The sequence below is a fragment of the Magnolia sinica genome, chromosome 16 (assembly GCF_029962835.1).
Source record: "Magnolia sinica isolate HGM2019 chromosome 16, MsV1, whole genome shotgun sequence".
Lineage (NCBI taxonomy): Eukaryota > Viridiplantae > Streptophyta > Magnoliopsida > Magnoliales > Magnoliaceae > Magnolia > Magnolia sinica.
In genome coordinates, this window is record NC_080588.1 from 13897606 (window position 1) to 13923432 (window position 25827).

General features: G+C 39.3%; 1 non-coding gene across 1 annotated transcript; it reads left to right on the top strand.

The window, feature by feature from the left end:
- Positions 1 to 24923: 24923 nt before the first annotated feature.
- LOC131230172 (small nucleolar RNA R71) lies at positions 24924 to 25030 on the top strand. The gene has a single exon (XR_009163894.1). It is a non-coding gene; the product is annotated as a small nucleolar RNA R71 (small nucleolar RNA).
- The last annotated feature ends 797 nt before the right edge of the window (positions 25031 to 25827 follow it).

Sequence of the window (25827 nt, forward strand, 5' to 3'; positions counted from 1 at the left end):
CGCCCTTCAACTTGTAAGCCATATGTTTAACTTTCTTCTTTTTAGGGATGTCCATGTATTTGAAAAAGGGCTCAATTTTAAGCAACCAATCGAGGAAGTCCTCGATGTGGAGGTTGACCATCGAAGGTAGAAAGATTGACTCTCATACTAAATTCTCAATCCGTCTGATCTACCTGATCATCGCCTTGTCTGGGGTGTTGGAAGATCATGTCATCGATCTCTTTATCGCTAGATCCCATCTCCTTAATCGTGATTCTATGATTCACTATCGGTATTGCCCCACGATCAACACAATTACGAATTCCCACACCTATGGGAGGCGTATTATCGCCACAAATACGGAGTTGTCATAAGGTCTCTGTTAAGCAATCGAGAGCAACCGCAACCCTTGCATGACTTGCCGATTCTCCCACTGCGTCCCCTCGAAAGTTGTTGCTATTAAAGGATAATTTCTAGAGCACCATCCATGGGATTATTGCCCGATCTGTTGTTTGAATCCATTAATCTAAGGAAAAGATTCGCTCTGATACCAAACTAATGCAGTGAAGGGCATGATGATGTCAATCACCATTTTACTTGAAGAATAAACACATTGAATCCATAAGAGAAATTTCTCAAATCCATGAGAGAAAAAAAGAAATTTAGAGATATTTTGTTGAAAATGTTATAAAAATAAATGAGTTTTCTTGCTTAAATACCCTTAAATAAACCCTAAGACACAATTAGAAAAGACCTAAACAAAGAAAGAAATAAAAACTGAAAAATGCACAAGTTTCTATCCTTCGTCGATCGAATCATGATCGATCGATTAGAATGTGCAAAAAAGTCCACAGACTCAAATAAGAAAATCATATATATTTTTTTTCAATCAAACTAAGTAAAAATGTCCAACAAACTTTTCACCTAAATCCAAATATCCATCGATTGATTGACCCGATTGGTCGATCGATCGACTCAATCAGTTTTATCGATTGACTTCGATCGATTAAACTATGCTAAAATTTTGTATTTCCCTTTAGACTTCTTCAGGTCCATTTGTGATAGGAACGTACTTCCTCCACGTCCTACATCATGATGCCTAGTTTCCCTAGGCTTCTTTATGTGCTCTCTATACGTGGTGTGTGTGTTTACAGAAAAGAAGCATGTGTAGATAGTGAAGAGTCATCTGGAATGATTTTTTTAGTGAAATTTCTTGTGTAGTGAAAGAGTGGGAGTGAGAGATAAAGTTTGCATTTTTGCTTTTTCTTATTTTTGTAAAGGAAAAAGCTCTGTGTTATTACCTTATCGACGTAGGCATATTGCGAAACCATATAAATCTTAATGTCTCTTGTCTCTAAACTTTTGGTTTGGTTTTTTGATTTTTTATTTTAGATCTTTCCTCAAGTGATTTTTTTTTTAATTTTTTTAATTTTTTTTTGTAACTTGCGTTAAACATGCATGGATATTTTTCTGTAATAACTGGTATCAGAGATTTGGGCTCAAATTTAGTCGGTTTGTGGTCTTTTGGTTAGCAATCCAATAGTTATTAAAGGTGTGTAAATGGATACCAAGATGTCAAATGCAAAATTTGATGTGGAGAAGTTCGATGGAAAAAATCATTTTAACTTGTGCCAGATTAAGGTATGTGATCTACTTCTTTAGCAAGGCTTGAACAAGGTGTTAAAGGAAAGAACGAAGAATACATCATTGAGTGATGGCAAGTAGAAAGATTTGGACTTGATGACTGTTAACACAAGCCTCTTACGTGTTCACACCCCAAGTATAAGTTTGTGATGTAGTAATAATTTCGGTAAGACCGAGGTCGAATCCAGAGGGACTGAACTTTGTATGTAATATGAAAATAACCAGAACTAGAACTAGAATAAGATGAAATCTAAATCGAGTGAATATGAGAGAATAATGATGAAATATTAATCTAAAACTTGTGGAAATCAAAGGTAGGAAACTAGGGTGCCAAGGATCCACTTATAGAGATCAGGGAGATCTACGCTTGATTCATGAACTCAACTGGACTTCGAGTCCCATCTTCATCTAGTTGGAAGATATAACATGAAAATCAAATCTGAACTTCTTTTGATCTAGTTTTCAGGAGATAAGAAGGATGTAAATTAGAATGGATTCCATCACAAAACCATGCCCATGAGACAAAGTAAAGAACAGAATTAAACCAATTCACAACCAATCTAAGAGATGTATGAATGTTAGGAAGGATTCCATCACCAACCATGGCTAAGGGGCGACGGTGAACAACAGGGCTTCTTAACTGTATAATCACAATAATGAAAAGGAAATACTTAAAGCCATCGCAGATCTATTGTAATATCAGTCACACAAACCATTAAAAACTAAAGGCATTCCTTAAAATCAAACCAGGATCGATATCAGTTCAAATATAAATCAAAGCCACAGATATCTTCCCATCACGCCACAAGCTTCACCTCTTAGACCTAGCTAAGAGGTTTAGCCAACCATGATTGGGCTAGATCTCCAAAATTCAAGGAAAACAGTAAAAAAGAAAAAAAGGAAAAAAAATCTAAACTATTATCTCTCTCTCTCGCACTCCCGTCCACAATCAGATTGGATTCCCCCCTTTCCTTCTTTTCTCCTCTCCTTTCAATAGAACCAGCAAGGTCGGTCAGCTGGGAGTGATTGCTGGAGTCAGTGGACAGCTGTAGCAGTGGAGTCGGTGTATGGAGAGGCAGTGGAGACTGCCCTTTACGCAACTGAGAACTCCCCTGAGTAAGCTCTATTACGTAGTCAAGAAGACAGTCCAAAGAAACCCATTTTCCTTGCTTTCTTCTCAAAGGAATAACGTTTCCTGAGACTTTTTGGGGTGGCCTTCATGATGAACGGATCAGATCTGCCATCTTATCATGGCCATGATTGTGCAATAACCCCAAAACTGTCGGTTTCAGATGCTGAAACAGAGCTTACGTAACAGGACTTACGCTGTGACGTTGGTGGGGTCCATGATCGGCTTCTATGGATAGATCCATTTAGTCCATTCGATTCCTGTCAAAAACCCATTCAGATATGGATTGTTTTGGATTATGTTGAGTGTGGCCCATTGAATTTTAAACTTGTCGTCCGTTAGATGCAGTGGCACTGTTTCTATGAGTACACGTGAATGGGTCTAAAAACCTCCATGTGTACGCTCTTTTTGACATCCTGGGATGAATGCATGGTCCGGATTGAGCACATGATCGAAGGTGGTGGCCCACTTATCACCTCAGCGTCCGCAACTTGCGGATGATGGAGTTCTTTCTAAATCAGTCGGGTTAAAGTCAGTTTGACCCGACTTTGGTTGGAGTGCACGGCGCGTGCACATGTGCTCTATGCACATCCCACACAAAATGGAGTCTACTATGCTTATTGTGAGAGATCTTATCCGTCTATCCCTTTTCTCATCTCATTTAATCCATTGAAACCAATTTTGAAGCATATCCAGATATCAAGTGGGCCCCAGTTTGACGATTTGTGGGCTGATCAGTCTGTTGGGCCATTTTCACAAGGGTTTAGGGACTAAAATTTGATGTGTACAGTTAATTTATGGTCCTCAAGTCATATATGAAGTTTCGAGCCTAACGGATGGTGGGAACCCTGTGATCTTGTATTCTGGATGAATTTTAGGCCTTTTTATCATGAAATACTGGATTTTCTCGAATCCTGGGTGTGTAAATTCTTCGACCTTGGTTCCCTGGAGTCCATACCTTGCCTTAGTGATTTATGAGCATTAAATCCATGCTTTTATTACCCTTTTCCAGTATAGGCTCCTAAATACTCTCTTAATCACAAACATGATTAACATAGGGCGTTAAAAGGTATCATGATCGTAAAAGCAGGTAATAACTGTGGTCTAATATGCAATATTTGACCCTTAACATTACATCATGTAGATGATGTGCTTTATAACTTCATAAACAAGAATGTTGTGAAAAAGCTAAAAAGTCTCTACATAAGAAAGTCCCTTGCTAACATGTTATATTTAAAGCAAGAGTTATATGCCTCGGAGATAAAAGAAGGTACATCTATGCAAGAATACTTGAATTAAATCAATAAGATTATTTGTTAACTTTTGTGTATTAATGTGAAAGTGGATGAAGAGGATAAGGCTTTAATTTTATTACATTCGCTTCCTTCATTATATTACTACTTTGTTAAGCGTTTATTTTTTGGAAAGGAGACCATAACGGTAGATGATCTTACATATTTTACATTAGAAGAGTTTGTAAAAAAAATCAGATAATGGGGAAAATGTGCTGAAGGTTTGGAACTAGAGGCAAATTTATATTAAAAAAATGATAAAAAAAATAAAGTAATAGGTCTACAAGTGTAAATTTGAAAAGAAAAAAATATAAAGGATCACTTTTGTAAGAAGTTGGGGCACATGAAGGAGTGTAATAAACTCAAAGGAAAAGACAAAAATAAAGAAAAGTCTTTAGATGGAGCGATGTAGCAGAAGCTCCTTCTAATGAGAGGGGCAGTGTTGTTCTAATTGGAGCCCCAATTAATAATAATTTTTAGGAGACATGGATTCTTAATCTTGATTATTTTTATCATGTCTCCCAATAAGGATTGCTTCACCACTTAAGGTAATTTATTAGTGAAATAGTTGTTATGAAAAATGATACTTATTGTAAAAACTACTAGAATTGGGACAATAAGAATTAAGATGTTTGATGGCATTGTTAGAACTATGAGAGAAGTGCAATGTGTTCTAGATTTGAAGAAAAATCTAATATTTATGAGTGTGCTTGACTCCAATAGTTGTAAGTTAACAACCGAATATGGTATCAGAAAAGTTATAAAAGAGACCATAATTGTGTTAAAAGGAACAAAAGTTAGTAACTTGTATGAGCTTTTAGGAGTATAATTTTAAGTGGAGCAGCATCAGCCAGTCAGGTGATGCAGATTAGACGCTTTCATAGCATATGTATTTGTGTCACATGAGGACGATGATGGAAAATCCAAGTCAGTTGAGTTCATAAAATTATGCAAAGATGAGAGTATTGTTGTAACTTCATTGCACCAAATACACCATAATAGAATGTTGTTGTAGAATGGATGAACTTGATATGCTTAGAAAGAGCACACAATATGTTGAGTAATGATGAATACATGTTGGTTTATCGAATGGTTTTTTGGCAGAAGCAGTGAATACATCATGTTTCCTTATTAACATATCACTTAGCATGACAGAATTGAAAACTTTAGAAGAGGTATGATCTAATTAATCTCCCATTTACTTTAATTTGTATATATTTGGTTGTCTTACATATGTTCATGTGACTACTTATATGTTAGAGTCAAGGGAAAATAAGTGTATCTTTCTTGGTTATGAAATAGGTGTTAGAGGTGACAGATTGTGGTATCCTGATCTTAAGAAGCCTAAGTTCATTATCAGAAAGGATTTTCAATTTGATGAGTCTGCTATATAAAAACAACTAAACCAAATGGGAACGACAACATTTAAGTAAAACATCAATGATCCATCCAACAACGATAGTTTGACAGATGATACAAAAAATCCATAAATGAGTCAAAGGTGCAAGAAGAACTTGAGAAGGTAGAGCATTTACAACATACAAGAGTTGAAACTCCAAAAGAGATTGGAAGACTATGATGATGACAAATATGGTTTCCTATTCTTTGTTAACAAAGCATGGAAATCCATGCACATTTCAGAAAGTGTTGAATGATAGATATTCTAATAAGTAGAAAGCTATTATGGACAAGGAGATAAAATCACTTTATAAAAATCAAACATGAGATATGGGTTGAATTGCCTAAGAGAAAGAAAGCTATAGGTCAAGTGGGTCTTTAGGAAAAAGGAAGTTTTTTTTTTTTGTTTTTTAATTTAAATTCTGGAGATGTGGTATAGAAGCCAAGATTGGAGGTGAAGAGCTATGCATAAAAGGAAATTGTTGACTTTAATAAGATCTTGTCACTAGTTGTAAAACTCTATTTTATTTGAATGTTACTAATCATAGTTGCATTATTTGACCTTGAGTTTTACATGATGAATTAAAAGAGTAAATTTATATGTATCATTTAGAAGGATTTCAAGTGAAATGCAAGAAAGATCATTTGTGGAAATCGATGAATTATTTATACAGCTTAAAGAAATATCTAAAGTAATGGTATATATGTTTTGACATGTTTATGGGCAGACAGGTTTATACTAAAAGTATGTAGACTGATATTTTTATTTTAAGAAGCTTCTTGACGATTCTTTCATATACTCAGTATATATGTTGATGAGATGTTGATAGTTATGAAAGTTATATTCCAAATTAATGTGTTGAAGTCTCAACTTAGTAAAGAGTTTGAGATAAATGATTTGGGCATTGTGATGAAAATTCTTGGTATGAAAATACACCGAGATAGAAAGATGGATAGGTTGTGTTGGTTACAGAGTAAGTACACTGAGGGTTTTATCTAAGTTTGGCATGGATAATTTTAAGTTAGTGGATATTCCTCGTCTTGCTCATCTCAAGCTTTCGGCAATTTAGTAACCAAGTACAAATGATGAGAGAGGCTACATGGCATAGGTTCCCTAATCTAGTGCAGTTGGTAGCACGATATATACTATGGTATGCACACGGCCAAATATTTCACAAGCATTTAGTGTGGTGAGCAGGTCTATCACAAATTCAAAAAAGTACATTATTAGGTTGTGAAATGGGTTATGCGGTGAAATACAATCAAAGTACTATATTTGTGCTTGACAGGAATAATGATAAAGAGGAAGATGTCATTAGATATATGAATGCTAATTTCAAAGGTGATTTGTACAAGAGAAGGTCTACAGTAGGGTGTGTGTTCAAGTGGTTTGATTAGTTGAAAATGAATACTACAATCGACAATTGCACTATCTACCACCCAGGTAGAGTACATGATTGCTATAAAATTTGGGAAAGAAGCTTTATGGCTAAAAGGCATGGTTAGTGAACTTAGTTTAAAATAAGAAAAGATTTGTATCTATTATAATAGTTACAGTGCTTTGCATTTGGCTAAGAATCAAGTTTTATCATGCGAGGTCCAAATATAGTATCATCATATTCAAGATTTTATCCCTGAAGGTTCGCGTTATCGTAAAAAATTCAATCCAATGATGACATAACGGATATATTGTCAAAGCCTATTATAAGGGAGAAGTTTATTTGGTGCAAGATTTCTCTTGAGGAAGATGTTACTTAAAAATTGGTAATTTTTGGATAGTTTTCATAGGCATTTTTTCATACTATTAGAAAAACTATTCTTTAATTGGGAGAATGTTAAGGCAGTAGTGTCGTCTCCTAGTGGGAGTCATTCCCCCTGCATACATACTTACATTCCAATGTAGGAGCATAATAATTTCTAGTTTTTCTAAGCTTCTTCAGATGTTCTCTATATATGGTGTGGGCCTATATATGGGGATCATGTATAGAGAGTAAAGAATCTTCCTAAAAAAAATTAAGTGAGAGATTTCTTGTGCAGTGGAAGAGTAGGTGTGAGAGTTAAGCCTTGTATTTTAATTTCTCTTGTTTTCATAAAAAAAAAGGCTTCATGTTATTACCCCGTTGACGTAGGCATACTGTAAAACCATTTAAATCTTTGTGTCTCATCTCTTGTTTTTAATATGGTCTTTTTAGGGTTTTATTATGAATCTTTCCTCAAGTGGTTTTTTTATGCAACTTTCCTCAAACTTATACTGTTGTTTTTTGGACAATAAAATTGGAATATTTAGTTGAATCAAATACATTATTTTAACATAAAAAACTAAAAAGAAATGAAATGAGATAAAAGATTTATAGAGTTGAGTTAAGGCGTGACATGAGTCACTCGGCTTGAAATCAAATTTTCTCCCTTTGGACAATGTCCCAAGTGCAACAAGTTTCCAGAGAAATCAACCTCCACATACGATGACTATAACCTAGCCGCAACGGTACACGCACTATATGCGGGCTCAAATCACTTGCAGTTTAACCCGAAAGTGTTGAGTTAACTCAATGACGAACTTAATAACAAAAACTCGTAAAACATAAAAGGAATAGAGAGAGTAGAAAGATTTTTCATGGTTTTTGAAACAAAATGAAAGTCCTTATATAGACTTTGAAGTAGTGCATTAAGCACCTTTTCAAAAGGGTTTGGTCCGATAGATTTAAACCCAACAGGTGCGACCAACCGATCGATCACATCTCTATGGTTTAAAACGAAAAGGTGCAAGTGTGACTACACTCTTACACAAATAAAGTCCTTTGAGTACCCATACACACTCACCCTCATGAGTACACTCACACCTGTGGCCCAGCCCGTCTCATTCCATCACGCATGTACACACATGGATTTAAACTCAAACTTGGCTTGGCTCAGTTCAGCATGGCGCAATGCAACGCGGCTGAGCTCGGTGCACGTGTGTGGTCAACGTCATAGATTAAAGCTGTTGACATAGCTCCCCACAAGACCAAATTCACATGCCCCCCGAATGGGGCTCAAGCCCTAAGGCAAAAAGCCTATCTTATATACATGAAAACTTTCATGAGAAAATTCGATGTGGGACTAAACCCATAACTCAAAAGTAAAAGAAATTTCAAATTTTTAGGGAAATAAAAATATTTGGAAATTTTTTTTTTTTAAATATAAATTTTGAAAAAAAATACAACATTCCCCAACATGTTTCAAAATAAAAGATCTTTCGAGTTAACACATAATAGTTTTGCAATGGTGTCGGTGTCACCATTGAATTGAACCAACATTAGAGTACGCAAGATAAGATTACAAGAATTAGGTGACATCATAATCTTGAATCTAAATCCTTTTAGTGTAAATCACATGTTAATGCCACTCATACAACTCTTCATTTGCAAGAGATTTTGTAGTTTGGTGCTTTTTGGCTATACACCATTACCTGAATTTCATAAGTACTTTAGAGAATTTTTCAAGATTCTTATAGGAAGCGGCATCCATCACCACATCCATATACATGAATTCTACCAAGTGTATGCAACAACTGTATATACCACTAAATATATGGCTATAAATCTATTAAGAGTTCCAAAAAACTTATCATTCTGCGTTACTGCTTGCACTACTACACTATAGAAGAGGCTCATTTATATCAATGCAATCATCTACCTTGTGTCTTATTGTTTACGCATTGAACCTATCTCATAGGATCTCTACTTGTATAGGCGAAGTTGTCGACACTGGCAGCTCATATATTAAGCTTAGCCCTATTCCCTTAGATATATTATTGACAAATCTTTTAGATAGTCCTTCGGTTAGAGGATCTGCCAGATTCTTTTCTGACCTCATAAAGTCAAAAGATATGACTCCATGCAACATGTGTTTCACTATTTTGTGTCTGATTTTAATATGTTTGCTCTTTTCATTATATATTTTACTTTTTACTTTTACTATAGTGGTTGATAATCACAATGAATACACACAACTGATACAAGCTTTAGCCGTAACGGTACATTAACTAAAAAATTTCTAAGCCACTCGACTTTTGATCTAGTATTTTTTAAGGCAATAAACTCAGATTCTATAGTTGACCAAGCGATACACATTTGCTTAGCAGACTTCCAAGAGACTGCTTCTTCACCCAAAGTGAAGACATATTTGCTAGTGGATTTTGTTTCATCTAAATCATTAATCCAGTTAGTATTATTATATCCTTTTAATACAGAAGGATAACCATTATAATGTAAATCATATACCATATTTCCTTTTAGGCATCTCAAAATCCTAGACAATGCATTCTACTGCTCTTTTTTAGGGTTATGTGTACATCTACTTAACATTCTTACTGTAAAAATTATGTCTGGTATAGTGCAATTTGTTAGATATATGAGGCTACTACTTGTATTTTTCATGAGAGTCACACTATAATCATAAGATGTATTGACAAGTAAACAATCAAAATGATCAAACTTTCTCAATAGCTTCTCAATGTAATGAGATTGTGATAATATAAGACCACCATCTTTTCTGATTATTTCAATACCTTAGATTATTCTAGCTTCTCTTAAATCTTTCATGACAAATTTAGATGACAAGAATTTCTTAGTTGCATTAACTAATTTAATATTAGTTTAAAAAATAAGCATGTCGTCAACATAAAGGCAGAGAATAACGCAATCTTTTTTAGAAAATTTACAATATACACTTCTATCTGCATCATTTATATGATAACCATTTGATTTCAAAACACTATTAAAATTTTCATGCCATTGTTTAGGAGCCTGTTTTAGATCATATAATGATTTAATTAGTCTACATACTTTATTTTATTTACCTGATATTTTATAACCCTCAGGTTGCTCCATATATATTTCTTCTTCTAAGTCTCCATTTAGTAAACCTGTCTTAACGTCCATCTGGTGTACCACCAGTTTATATATGGAAGATATTTCTATTACCCTGATAGTTGTAATCCCAGTTACAAAGGAATATATATTAAAATAATTTATTAATTCCTTTTGTTTAAAGTCTTTTGCTACCAACTTAGCCTTGAACTTATTAATAGTCTCATACGGTTTTAATTTCTTCTAAATATCCATTTACAGCTTATTGGTTTGTTTTCAAGTGGTAGGTCTACAAGTTTTCAAGTGTTAGGTATTATAAATTCTAATTCATCATTTATTATTTCATTTCAGAAGGTTGCATCTGGAGAGTTAATCATTTCTGTATAGGTTGTAGGATCATCTTCTACTAAGAAGGTGAAAAAACATCTTGCAGGTTAGTTTCTCTTTCAACTCTAGTGCTTTTTCTAGGTTCTATCTCTTCTATTACCTGCTCATAAGCACCTTTATTAGTAGACGTGATATATGATCCACTAATTTCCTCCATTGTTATAGACTTTGATTTCATATGGAATACATTCTCAGAGAACTCTACATCCAAAGTTTCTATAATTGTATTAAGATCTGGAATATTATTCTTAGTATTTAAAAGTAGAAACCCGTATGCTATACTGTTTTGTGTGTACCCTATAAATATACAGTTAGTCATTTAGGACTTAATTTTCTTTTCTTATTTTCAGGCAATCCTACTTTAACAAGACACTTTCACACTCTAAGATATTTATAACTAGGAACATAGTTCTTCCAAATCTCGTATGACATTTGTTTAGAAGATTTATAAGGAATCCTATTTAAGATATAACAAGTAGACAAAATTGCTTCTTTCCACATATTTGAGGGTAAGCCTGAACTATTTACCATAGCATTTATAATCTCTTTAAGAGTTCTATTCTTATGTACTGTTATTCTATTTTGTTCCGATGTGTAAGGAGCTGTTGTAAGACCCGTATCCTAGCTTGTACCATTTCATAGGCTTCTGCAGTCATCCCAGTTGATTTCTGGCGACCCGCGATCTGATATCGACGTTTGCGCGCGATCCTAACTCGTATCCCGTATATTAGAGTCGGCTCGACCCGAGACTTGTATCATTGCGACCGCACCGTCGCCACAGTTTTGATGCGGCATCTCGCGGGCCGAGGCGATACCTAGGCCAGGAGGTGTAAGCCCGCATTCAGTTCGAAAAAATGCCATGTATTTTCAAACTCAAGAGAACATGTCCTATCAATCATATCAATTAAGTCAAGTACCAACACCCATCACTCCCATCACAACCACCCTCCCTAAAGTCAACTCTCAAGTCAAGTACACATCGATCACCCATCACCCATCTCTCACTCATCACACCCATCCCTCTCCCTTACAATCATCCTCTCTCTCTCTTCCCTACCATTTTTCAGAGCAACCATGAGGAGAGGAAACGTTCATGAGAGGAGCCAAGTGTGGCCCACTCCCTACCCCAAGATCTCTCATCTTCACCCTTCAAATCTCATCAACTTCCATCAAAGGGATAGCCATGGAGTTTAGGAGTCCAAGGAGCTAAAGAAGGAGTGATATAGGTGGGTGATCCACCATTGATTTTCATTTAAGGGCCCACTTATGATGGGACCCATTTTGATGTATGTGTTGAAATCAAGAGGGGCCCATAGTGGTGGGTCCCTCCATCTCTTCTCCCTCTCTCTCTCTTTCATTTTTCTTGTGGTGATGATGAAGTCATGTGGTCCACCTGAATGGACCTTATCATGAAGTATGTATCATATCCATGCTGTCTATGCATTGGGCCCACCTTGTTGGACTGTCCGGTGGACGTGATTGCTCCCCGTCCGTCTGGACAGGCCCAGATGAAGAGAAAATATAAATATCAACTCTATCATGAGCTTGCCTGGGAGTGGATTGGCTGGTATACCTTAACTAGCTATATAGCTTTTGTATTGGGTTAGCATGCCCTGTGGGCTGATGTGATGTATGTGTTCTATACACATCATCCGTGCGACCCTCACATACCAAAAATCTAGACCGTCCGGTCTATATGGGGTCCACCTTGATGACATGCTGTATCGAGCACATAGGGCCCACCCTGCTGTAGTGTTGCACCCACCACCGTCCGGATGGATAGGATGGTGGGACCCACCAGTTGTAAGTATTTTATTCACACCGTCCAGAGTCTCTAGACGGTGGAGATCCAACCACCTCGATGTGTGTATTTAATCCACACCGTCCATTTCTGGACGGTGCAGAGAGGTGCCGACCTTGATGTATGTATTTTATAATACCGTCCATCAATTCGCTGGCGGGCCAGCAACTAGCAATTGCAGTTGCTGCTGTGGCGTTAGCAAGCCATGGGGCCCACCTTAATGATTTGTTGTATATCCCAGCCGTCCATTTGACGCTGGGCCAGTAGCCCACCACCTATGCAGCTGCTGTATTTCATCAGCAAGTTCTGTGGGCCCCACCGCGAGGTGTTATATCCTAACCGTCCATCTGGACAGGTGAAGTGGGACGCCACCATGTTATATGTGTTTCATTCATGCTGCCCAGCTGTGGGCCCCACGTGATGTATGTGTGGGACCCACGTGATGTATATATCTCCACCGTCCAGTCCCTGGACGGTGGGAACCACTGTGATGCATTGATTTATCCACATCGTCTAGCCTCCTGGATGGTGTGACCCATCTTAACCAATGTGTTTACATCCAGGCCATCTAGGGCCTGGACGTTGGGTTATAAAATACATACATACATACATATATAATAGTATATAGTATATATGTATATGTGGTGGGCCCCACGTGGGACCCACCTGTTGTGAGGCTATTGGCTAGTGTACATTAAATAGTTATGTAGCTGCTGTATAGACACCAGTGTGTTACGTGGGTTTGATCAATGAGGTATGTGCTTCATCCACGTCGTGCATCTATGGGACCTACCTATGATGTAGGTGTTTCGTTCGTGCCGTCCTGTATAGGGACGTGGGTCCGACATGATATATGTGTTTCATCTATTTAGTCCATCCATGGGACCCGCCGTAAAGTATGCGTTGTATATCCAGCTGGTGGGGCCCATTCTGTGATTCATAAGGCCCACCTGCCGTGTACGCAGGGCCCACTTGCTAGCTGTACATGGCCCATTTGATGTATTTGAGGCCCACATGATGCAGCCTAATTTGATGTATTCAGGGCCCATGTAATGCGGCCCATTTGATGTATATAAGGCCCATTAATGCAGCCCACTTGATGTACATGAGGCCCATTGGTGCGGCCCATTGATGCGGCCCATTATGATGTGATACGGGCCACCTCGATGTATTGTGGCCTGGTCTACACCATAGGTTTGCTCCCTATAGGTGTAGATTTAATTCCCTATGAATGATATGTGAAAATTTTAGGTGTACAGTCTTCATCATAGGTTTGCTCCCTGTAGGTGAGGATTTGATTCCCCTTCTTGGCGTTACTTTTAATGAAAAAATCAAAAGCTGAAGGAATGAAAAGATGATCTGTGAGGCAAGTTTTGGTTATCATGAATCTTCTTATTGGTTATCAGTGATATCCTGAAATAGAGAAGTGAATTTTAATGATGATAAGCTGAGATTACACTGTACGCTCATAGATCTCAATGATTAGAATTTTTCTAATTAATGGAATAATACTTTGAACTTGACTATGAAGTTTACCATGCGCTTGAGTCTAGGAGGAAGTAATATCCAACATTCATGAATCTGGGAATTCTCATATCTGGATTATTCTACAAAAATCACGCGAGTTTATAGAAATTGTTCTGTAATTCTCAACTTACTTTTCGCATATTTTGCTCGGGACTAGCAAAATGCTGGTTAGGGGTTGTGTTGAGGGTCAAATATTGCATATCAGACCCATTTATTGCATGGATTTACAAGCATGATACTGTTTAATAGCCTGATTTAATTGTATTTGTGATGCAGAGTGTATTTACAAGCATGAACTGAAAAAGGGTGCTTAAACCATGGATTTGACACTCTGATGACACCCAAGGCAAGGGACGGACTCCAGGGGACCAAGATCGATGGAATTACACACCAAGGATCCGAGGAAATCAAGTTATTCACGTTAAAGAGGCCCGAAATTGGTGAAAATGCAAGATCACATAGTTCTCGCCATCTGATTGGCTCAAAACTTCATACATGGCCTGGGGGCCATAAATTAACTGTACATATCAAATTTCAGCCCTCGGATCACTATGAAAGTACCCCAACTGACAGATCAGCCCATAAACCGTTGATTCTGGGCCCACCTGATATCTGGAACTGTCTCAACTTTGGTCTCGACGGTTTAAATAAGATGAGAAAGTAAATGGCTGGATCAGATTTTCAAATCACATCACATTGGGGCTTGTACGTGAGGCGTGTACACTGCACGTGTACATGTGCCGAGCCGCACCGACCCACGTTACACGTGTACTTCAAATACGGCAACTGCCGTTTCACGTAAAACGGAAGGACGTTGTCCGTTTTTACGGACGCTAGTGGGCCCCACAGAGCATACGTACGGACAATCCAAACCGTCCATCGTGTAGAGGGCCTCGACTACTACAAAACCTTGCTGAACTTTTAGACCCATGCAAGCACACGTGCGCGATACAGAGGCCACAAACAGGCGGTCCTGCGACGTTCAAAACGATTTTTGAGGTGATTTCTTCTCTGGGCCGCGTCAATGGACGTTCAAAACCACCCATTCTTGACTGAAATTTCGTCCTGAATCTAATGGACGGGGTGGATTTATCCGAAAATACCTCTGTGGGGCCCACCGAACACGTCAGCGCCTCTGCGTACGCCTTACGCGCGTTCGGGAAAACCGGAAGTTGCGGGAAGTTGTGGGCCGCCGTCTGTGAACGAATCAGCGATCCAAGCCATCCATTTGATCATACACGGGGTGCTTACACTCGCCATGCTGGCAGATTTCAAAGAAGGGAAAACTCCTCCTCTCAAACTGAGTCCAAACGTAAACAGTTAAGCGTTTCCTGTTGCAGAAGCAGAGTTCCGCAAGGAATCTGCCGCGAAGGATTTCGCAATCCGGCCAGGCCTCTCCTGCACAGCCCCTGGCACCTATAAAGAGAGAGAAGAAAGAGAAAAAAAGGAAGGCTGGAAGTTGGAACGTGAGAGGAAGAGCAGAGAAACCATGGGTGGCGGTCTTGGCTTTGAAGAAAGAAGAGATCAGCACGTGAGCTGGGCTTTCTGCTAGACGTGGCTGGAGGGATTCAAGCTGCTGGCAGCGTGTGGAGGACGAAAGAAAAGAAGACAGAGAGAGAAGATGAGAGAGAAAAGATAAGAAGTTTTTCTTATTTTTCTTTTATTTTTCGTTTTCTTTTTCTTTTTATTTGGTTTGAGTTCAAGCCATTCATGTCTGGCTAAACCTCTTACCTAGGGCTAAGAGGTGAAGCCTGTAGCGAGATGGGAGATTCTACTTTGAGCCTTTAAAATTCATAAACTGAATTTGATTTAGTTGATTATTAAAGGAATATTTTTCTTAGTCTTTAATGGTCTGTTGTGACTAAAATTACAATGGGTTTGCAATGGCTTTGAATATTTCTTTTCTCTTTTGATGTTTATGACGTCAGGAGGCCCTGTTGTTCACCATCGTCTCCTGGGCATGGTTGGATGATAGTACCCTTCCTGATCTTTATACATTGTTGATTGGTTGGTAATTAGTTTAATCCTGTTGTTTGCTTTGTCTCCTAGGCATGGTTAGATGATGGAATCCATTCTAATTTATATACCCTTCATCTCTTGAAACCCAGATCAAGTAAATTCAGTTTGATTTCCATGATTCTTGATGCAAGCATAAGATCTCCCTGATCTCTACAAGTGGATCCTCTGAATCCCTAGTTTCCCTTCCTCTGAATTCCTTAAAGTTTTAGATAATTATTCCACAATTATTTCTTAAATTCTATTTGGTTTAGATTACATCTTAGTCTAGTTCTAGTTCTACTTGGTTTCAGATAACGTACAGGTATCAGTCCCTGTGGATTTGACCTCGGTCTTACCGAGTTTATTACTACATCATAACCCTATACTTGGGGAGTGAAAAAGTAGAGAGATTAGGAAGGAATTACCAATTGAGAAACTTATGTCAAGATCCTATAAAACAGGAAACAAGTTAGTTTTGAACTCAAATAAAAATAAATAAAAAAACTAAGGTTAGTAAAATCCTAATCTTAAACTAATCCTAAAACCAATTAATTTCAGAGAATCGTAACCGTCAGTCCCCGGCAACGGCGCTAAAAACTTGTTCACTCCCCAAGTATAGGGTTGTGATGTAGTAATAAACTCGGTAAGACCGAGGTCGAATCCACAGGGACTGATACCTGTACGTTATCTGAAACCAAGTAGAACTAGAACTAGACTAAGATGTAATCTAAACCAAATAGAATTTAAGAAATAATTGTGGAATAATTATCTAAAACTTTAAGGAATTCAGAGGAAGTGAAACTAGGGATTCAGAGGATCCACTTGTAGAGATCAGGGAGATCTTATGCTTGCATCAGGAATCATGGAAATCAAACTGAATTTACTTGATCTGGGTTTCAAGAGATGAAGGGTATATAAATTAGAATGGATTCCATCATCTAACCATGCCCAGGAGACAAAGCAAACAACAGGATTAAACTAATTACCAACCAATCAACAATGTATGAAGATCAGGAAGGGTACTATCATCCAACCATGCCCAGGAGACGATGGTGAACAACAGGGCCTCCTGACGTCATAAACATCAAAAGAGAAGAGAAATATTCAAAGCCATTGCAAACCCATTGTAATTTCAGTCACAACAGACCATTAAAGACTAAGAAAAATATTCCTTTAATAATCGACTAAATCAAATTCAGTTTATGAATTTTAAAGGCTCAAAGTAGAATCTCCCATCTCGCTACAGGCCTCACCTCTTAGCCCTAGCTAAGAGGTTTAGCCAGACATGAATGGCTTGAACTCAAACTAAATAAAAAGAAAAAGAAAACGAAAAATAAAAGAAAAATAAGAAAAACTTCTTATCTTTTCTCTCTCATCTTCTCTCTCTGTCTTCTTTTCTTTCGTCCTCCACACGCTGCCAGCAGCTTGAATCCCTCCAACCACGTCTAGCAGAAAGCCCAGCTGACATGCTGATCTCTTCTTTCTTCAAAGCCAAGACTGCCACCCACGGTTTCTCTGCTCTTCCTCTCACGTTCCAGCTTCCAGTTTCTCTCTCTTTATAGGTGCCAGGGGCTGTGCAGGAGAGGCCTGGCCGGATTGCGAAATCCTTCGCGGCAGATTCCTTGCGGAACTCTGCTTCTGCAACAGGAAATGCTTAACTGTTTACGTTTGGACTCAGTTTGAGAGGAGGAGTTTTCCCTTCTTTGAAATCTGCCAGCATGGCGAGTGTAAACACCCCGTGTATGATCAAATGGACGGCTTGGATCGCTGATTCGTTCACAGACGGCGGCCCACAACTTCCCGCAACTTCCGGTTTTTCCGAACGCGCGTAAGGCGTACGCAGAGGCGCTGACGTGTTCGGTGGGCCCCACAGAGGTATTTTCAGAGAAATCCACCCCGTCCATTAGATTCAGGACGAAATTTCAGTCAAGAATGGGTGGTTTTGAACGTCCATTGACGCGGCCCAGAGAAGAAATCACCTCAAAAATCATTTTGAACGTCGCAGGACCGCCTGTTTGTGGCCTCTGTATCGCGCACGTGTGCTTGCATGGGTCTAAAAGTTCAGCAAGGTTTTGTAGTAGTCGAGGCCCTCTACACGATGGACGGTTTGGATTGTCCGTACGTATGCTCTGTGGGGCCCACTAGCGTCCGTAAAAACGGACAGCGTCCGTCCGTTTTACGTGAAACGGCAGTTGCCGTATTTGAGAAGGAGATGCGGGTCAGCGCTGCTGACCCGCGTAACGTGGTTCGGTGCGGCTCGGCACGTGTACACGTGCAGTGTACACGCCTCACGTACAAGCCCCAATGTGATGTGATTTGAAAATCTGATCCAGCCATTTACTTTCTCATCTTATTTAAACCGTCGAGACCAAAGTTGAGACAGTTCTAGATATCAGGTGGGCCCAGAATCAACGGTTTATGGGCTGATCTGTCAGTTGGGGTACTTCCATAGTGATCCGAGGGCTGAAATTTGATATGTACGGTTAATTTATGGCCCTCAGGCCATGTATGAAGTTTTGAGCCAATCAGATGGCGAGAACTATGTGATCTTGCATTTTTCACCAATTTCGGGCCTCTTTAACGTGAATAACTTGATTTCCTCGGATCCCTGGTGTGTAATTCCATCGATCTTGGTCCCCTGGAGTCCGTCCCTTGCCTTGGGTGTCATCAGAGCATCAAATCCATGGTTTAAGCACCCTTTTTCAGTTCATGCTTGTAAATACACTCTGCATCACAAATACAATTAAATCAGGCTATTAAACGGTATCATGCTTGTAAATCCATGCAATAAATGGGTCTGATATGCAATATTTGACCCTCAACACAACCCCCAACCAGCATTTTGCTAGTCCCGAGCAAAATATGCGAAAAGTAAGTTGAGAATTACAGAACAATTTCTATAAACTCGCGTGATTTTTGTAGAATAATCCAGATATGAGAATTCCCAGATTCATGAATGTTGGATATTACTTCCTCCTAGACTCAAGCGCACGGTAAACTTCATAGTCAAGTTCAAAGTATTATTCCATTAATTAGAAAAATTCTAATCATTGAGATCTATGAGCGTACAGTGTAATCTCAGCTTATCATCATTAAAATTCACTTCTCTATTTCAGGATATCACTGGTAACCAATAAGAAGATTCATGATAACCAAAACTTGCCTCACAGATCATCTTTTCATTCCTTCAGCTTTTGATTTTTTCATTAAAAGTAATGCCAAGAAGGGGAATCAAATCCTCACCTACAGGGAGCAAACCTATGATGAAGACTGTACACCTAAAATTTTCACATATCATTCATAGGGAATTAAATCTACACCTATAGGGAGCAAACCTATGGTGTAGACCATTCACCCAATCCTTTCAATTTCTCAGGTTGGTTCCCTTCAAGCTTAGTGAGTACCAAGTAAATCCTTCAATATCAAACTGAAACCTTAATGTGAAAGCGAGATGTGACATGTGAGATCATAACTCAATCAATGTTTACAACTTCTAATCAGAGATTAACACTTCAAACTTAATTGTGAAATCTAATATAATAAATAACTGAATCTAAGAGTCATAAATTACCAACATCACTCATCTTGTAATTCCAAGTGCCCTAGATGGCCGTCAAAATCCCTTCGAATTCACAAGAAAATCCAGACAAATTAAAAAAAATTTCACAATTTTTGCTCAAGACCAAGAAAACACTGATTAGGAACCCTAATCTCCTACCCCCAACCTAAAATCTACATTGTCCTTAATGTAAAAGAAATAAGCATGCAATGCACATGGGACAACAAAAATATAAGAGGAGTGATGGAAAGATAGTACCTGGACGAAAGAATCAAAAGGCTTTCCAAAGATATCTACGTAAGATCGGGTCAGCACAAGAGAGAAACCAACAGAAGTAAAATAAAAATAACAAAAATGAAATCCTACCTACACCACTTTCGCAGGTGCTCTCGATTGCATTTAGCGTATGCAACAAGCCTTTAAACCCCTAGGTTGCCCTTAGTGGACGAGTTGTAGTCTCGTGAGGGTTTGCAGTAATGTTACCCACAAACATTGAACTAACTAATGATAAAAAAATGAAATGAAATGAAGAACTGGGTTGCCTCCCAGGAGCGCTAAGTTTACCGTCTTCAGCCAGACAAATAAAGCAACTACCCTAGTCCTAAGAAAACAGGAAACTTATCTATACCTCCATCAGACTAGGAGATCAATCCTGGTAAATAGGATCAGTCAGAGGCATGGACATGTCCTCTGAATCAAATTTCTCGATAAATGGTTTCAATCGATGTCCATTGACTTTAAACTCCTTGCCATTGTCGGGATCCCTTATCTCAATGGCCCCATACGGAAAAACAGTGACAACAATGTAAGGGCCGGTCCAACGAGATCGAAGCTTACCTGGAAAGAGATGTAATCGAGAATTGTACAAAAGGACCTTCTGACCAGGCGTGAATGATTTTCGTAAAATGTGTTGGTCATGAAATGCTTTCATCTTGTCCTTGTAAATTCTCGAATTATCGTACGCATCATTCCGGATTTCCTCAAGTTCATTCAACTGAAGTTTGCGTAGCGAGCCAGCGTTGTCCAGATTGAAATTAAGATTTTTGATCGCCCAGTACGCTTTATGTTCCAGCTCCACAGGCAAGTGACAAGCTTTCCCATAGACAAGTCTAAAGGGAGACATTCCAATAGGGGTTTTAAAGGCAGTACGGTATGCCCATAAGGCATCGGTCAATCGGATCGACCAATCCTTACGGTCAGGGTTAACCGTTTTCTCCAAAATGTGTTTAATTTCCCTATTAGAAATCTCAGCTTGCCCACTTGTCTGTGGGTGATATGGGGTGCTCACTCTATGAGAGATACCGTATTTCTTCATTAAGCTCTCGAATGGTCTATTACAAAAGTGTGAGCCCCCATCACTAATGATGGCTCGAGGCGTTCCGAATCGAGAAAGGATGTTTTCTTTTAGGAATTTAATGACCGTGCGATGGTCATTAGTTCGACACGGAATCGCTTCGACCCATTTAGTGACATAATCCACAGCGAGCAAAATATATAGATTTCCAAATGATTGGGGGAATGGTCCCATGAAATCGATGCCCCAGCAATCAAATGCTTCAATGATAAGGATGGGATTCAAAGGCATCATATTTTGACGGGACAATGCTCCCAATTTCTGACAACACTCACAAGCTTTGCAAAACTCATGAGTGTCCCTAAACATAGTGGGCCAGTAAAAGCCACACTGTAGAATCTTGGCCGTGGTCTTTTTAGCAGAAAAGTGACCACCACAGGCCTGTGAATGACAGAAAGAGATGACGCTCTGATGCTCATCGTCTGGTACACATCTCCTCAGGATTTGGTCTGGGCAATATTTAAATAAATAAGGATCATCCTAGAAAAAGTTGCGCACCTCGGTGAAGAATTTCTTCTTATCTTGCGCAGTCCACTGTGTCGGTATGGCACCTGTAGCAAGATAATTAGCAATATCAGCGAACCAAGGTGAATGGGAGACTCTAAACAGTTGTTCATCAGGGAACATATCATTGATATGGGTCGCCTCAAGGGAATCAGAGGTATTAAGGTGAGAAAGGTGATCGGCCACTACGTTCTCTACTCCCTTTTTATCTTTAATTTCCAAATCAAATTCTTGGAGTAGAAGGATCCATCATATCAAACGGGGCTTAAAATCATTCTTAGAAAGAAGATACTTAAGTGCCGCATGATCTGTGTAGATAATGATCTTGGATCCGATCAAGTAGGACCTAAATTTGTCCAAGGCGAACACTACAGCTAAGAGTTCCTTTTCCGTAGTCGAGTAGTTCACCTGGGCAGAATTTAAAGTTCTACTTGCGTAATGAATGATGTATGGCCGCTTATCTTTTCTCTGGCCTAGGACCGCTCCAAGAGCATAATCAGAAGCGTCGCACATAAGCTCAAAAGGTAGGCTCTAGTCGGGTGGCTGCGTGATAGGTGTAGTGGTTAACGTGCCCTTAAGCTTGGTGAAAGCTTCCTGGCATTGCTCAGTCCACTCGTACGGAGCATCCTTTTGAAGAATATTATATAAAGGACGAGAGAGGAGACTAAAGTCCTTTATGAATCGCTTGTAAAATCCTGCGTGTCCTAAGAAGGATCGCACGTCTCTGATGTTTTTGGGTGGAGGTAGGTTAGAGATAAGATCGATTTTTGCCTTATCTACCTCGATTCCTTTGGACGAGATGATATGCCCAAGGACAATTCCCTTCTGAACCATGAAATGGCACTTCTCCCAATTAAGTACCAAGTTCTTTTCTTCACATCTTTTCAGCACACATTTAAGACTTTCCAAGCACTTGCTGAAAGATGGACCGTAAACAGAGAAATCGTCCATGAAGACCTCTAAATATTGCCCTACCATATCAGAAAAGATACTAAGCATACATCGCTGAAAGGTGGCAGGGGCATTACATAGTCCGAATGGCATCCTTCGATAGGCAAAGGTGCCGTAGGGACATGTAAATGTGGTCTTTTCCTGGTCTTCAGGGGCTATCTCTATCTGGTTGTAGCCCGAATACCCGTCAAGGAAACTGTAATAGGAATGACCAGCTAACCTTTCCAGGATCTGATCAATGAATGGTAAAGGAAAGTGGTCTTTCCTCGTGACGGTATTAAACTTCCTGTAGTCAATGCACATTCTCCAACCAGTAGTGACTCTAGTTGGCATGAGTTCATTATTAGCATTGGCTACGATGGTGATTCCAGACTTCTTAGGGACCACTTGAGTTGGACTCACCCATTGACTATCAAATATAGGGTATATAATACCTACGTCCAATAGTTTAAGAACCTCAGCCTTAACCACTTCCTTCATGTTTGGATTTAGTCTACGTTGTGGTTGTCGGGCGGTTTTTGCATTATCCTCAAGATATATACAGTGAGTACAAATCGAGGGATCGATTCCCTTGAGGTCCGCTATCGTCCACCCAGGGCTCCTTTATGCTCAATGAGAATAGATATGAGCATACTCTCTTGTTCTTTCTCCAGGTGGGCAGAGATCACCACTGGGTATGTCTCATCTTGACCTAAATAGGCATATTTCAAATCAGAGGGCAAAGGTTTTAGGTCAAGCTTCGGCGGCTTGAGATTAGACGGAAGAGGCACTACATCGGTTTGTGGTAATTCTTCAAATTGTGGCCTCCACCGGTTAACTTCAAGTACCGGTGCAGTATCAAGCAAGGCGCACGTCTCCCTAAGCATGTCATCATCAAAATCATGGGAGTGGGCTAGGCATGTCTCCAGATGGTCGGAGGATAAGGTCAGCGGTGTCGTATCTTCCACGAAAGAGTCAATCATATTAATGTCGTGGAAATCGTCATCATCCTCTGAGTTGCTGCCGTTATTAAAAAAAATGTTTGACTCCAATGTCAAATTTTCAAAAGACATAGTCATGACACCATTCCTGCAATTGATAATTGCATTTGACGTGGCAAGGAATGGGCGACCAAGAATGACGGGAATTTGAGTGCTCATGTTATTGATGGGTTCGGTGTCCAGGATGATAAAATCTACAGGGTAGTAAAATCTATCGACCTGGACTAACACATCCTCAATTATCCCTCTTGGTACACGAATAGAGCGATCAGCAAGTTGTAGTGTGGTTAGGGTGGGTTTTAATTCACCTAAACCTAACTGTTTGTATATCGAGTAGGGAATCAGATTGACGCTCGCTCCTAAGTCAAGAAGTGCGTGATCAATTCGATGGTTCCCGATTACACATGATATGGTTGGGCTACCGAGATCCATGAATTTCTGCGGCACGTCTTGCTTCAGGATGACACTCACTTTCTCAGTCAAGAAGATTTTCTTTTGAATAATTTTTCGTCTTTTGGTCGTGCATAAGTCTTTCAGGAATTTGGCATATGAAGGTATCTGTTTAACGACATCAAGTAGAGGAATGTTGACTTTTACTTGTTTCAACACCTCTAGAATATCCTGAGAGTTAGAGAGAGGTTTTGGTGAAACCAACCGTTGGGGGAATGGAGCAACTGGCTTCTCTAGAAGTTTCGGTTCTACTTTTTGTGGGGCATCACTGGATCCATCATTGTTGTCCTCTTCTGGTTCTTGAGGCTTTTCGGGCCTAACCGGAAGAGTTTTATCAATGATCTTCCCACTCCTAAGAGTGGTGATGGATTTAGCATGCCCCATCTGATTTGAAGAGCTGGGATCATTAATCTCGTACTGCGGTTTAGGATTGGGGAGAGGTTGTGCAGGAAGCATCCCCTTTTCTATAACTGTCATACGAGAATCTATCTTTTGTATAAAATCTGTAATTCCCCGCATTGCCTGAGCCAGCTCTTGTATGGGATTTTGAACCGGTTCTTCTTGAGGTTTCACTTGATTTGGATTTTGATTGAAGAAACCTGGAGGGGTAGCCGTTTGTCCATTCCTCCAACTAAAGTTTGGATGATTTTTCCAGCCAGGATTGTATGTATTGGAGTTAGGTCCAGTAAAAGGTCTTTGATAGTTATTTACGGCATTGGCTTGTTCATTCAACACTCCTCGAAAGGCAGGTATTGTAGGACAGTTTTCAGTTGTGTGAATGTTGCAATCACAGATGCCGCAAACAATTTCATTAACCTTATCCTTCTTTCCTTCCATGGCCTCAACTTTCCTTATGAGCGTAGTCACTTTACACTTGAGATCATCCTCTTCTTTCAAGAGATATAATCCACCTTTCTCCTTTAATTGAGTCGGCCTAGACGTGGTGTTCGCCATTGGGTAATAGTCCCATGATTGTGTTTTTTCAGCGAGACTATCGAGGTAATCCCATACCTCGTCAACATCTTTGTTGATGAACTCTCCATTACACATTGTCTCGACCATTTGGCGCATGGAAGATGTCAATCCATCATAGAAAAAATTTGTAATGCGCCACGTTTCAAATCCGTGTTGTGGGCATGAACTGACCAAATCTTTGAACCTTTCCCAACATTGGAAGAATGTTTCATCTTCCTTTTGGGCAAAGTTCATGATTGCTTTTCTGAGGGTAATCGTTTTATGATGTGGGAAGAATTTTTTTATGAATTCCCTCTGCATGTCGTTCCATGTGCCAATGGATCTAGGACGCAGTGAATGTAACCACGTCTTAGCTTTCTCTTTTAAGGAAAAAGGAAAGAGTTTCAGCCTAATTGTATCCTCAGATACATTAGGAAAACATAAAGTAGCCATAATCTCATCGAACTCTTTTAAATGTAAATATGGACTTTCTGATTCAAGTCCATGGAATTTGGGAAGGAGTTGGATAACTCCTGGCTTGATGTCCATTTGTCCTGTGTTTTCAGGAAAAATCATGCATGAGGGCGTACTCACTCCCGCCGGTTGTAGATAATCTTGTAGAGTACGAGGCGGGGGTGCCTGTTGCACCTCATTCTCATCTTGGGTATCCTCCACCCTTGGTGGAAGTAGAGGAGGTTGGTCTTCAGCCATAACTTCAGTTAACTCAGGGGATTTCGAGCGGTGTCTAGTCCTGCGATGGATAGTCAACCCCTCAACCAATCCTCCTTCAGTCAAGAGACGTCGAGTGTTGTCACGGGCCCACTTGGGCATGAAACACTCGCAGCCCTCAATCAAATTCAAAGCCTAATCCTAAGAAAGGAAAAGAAAATCTAAAAAGAAAGAGAGGGAGAGTTGGAAAGGAATTACCAAATTGAAGCTCCTAAGTTAAGGACCTGCAAAATAAAACAAAATAAGTTAGATTTTTAAAACAAGAGAGGAACAATCCTTTTAAAAGAAAGGTAGCAGTAAACTGATTTCTAGAAGAAAGTGGAAACTTCTAAAATAAATTA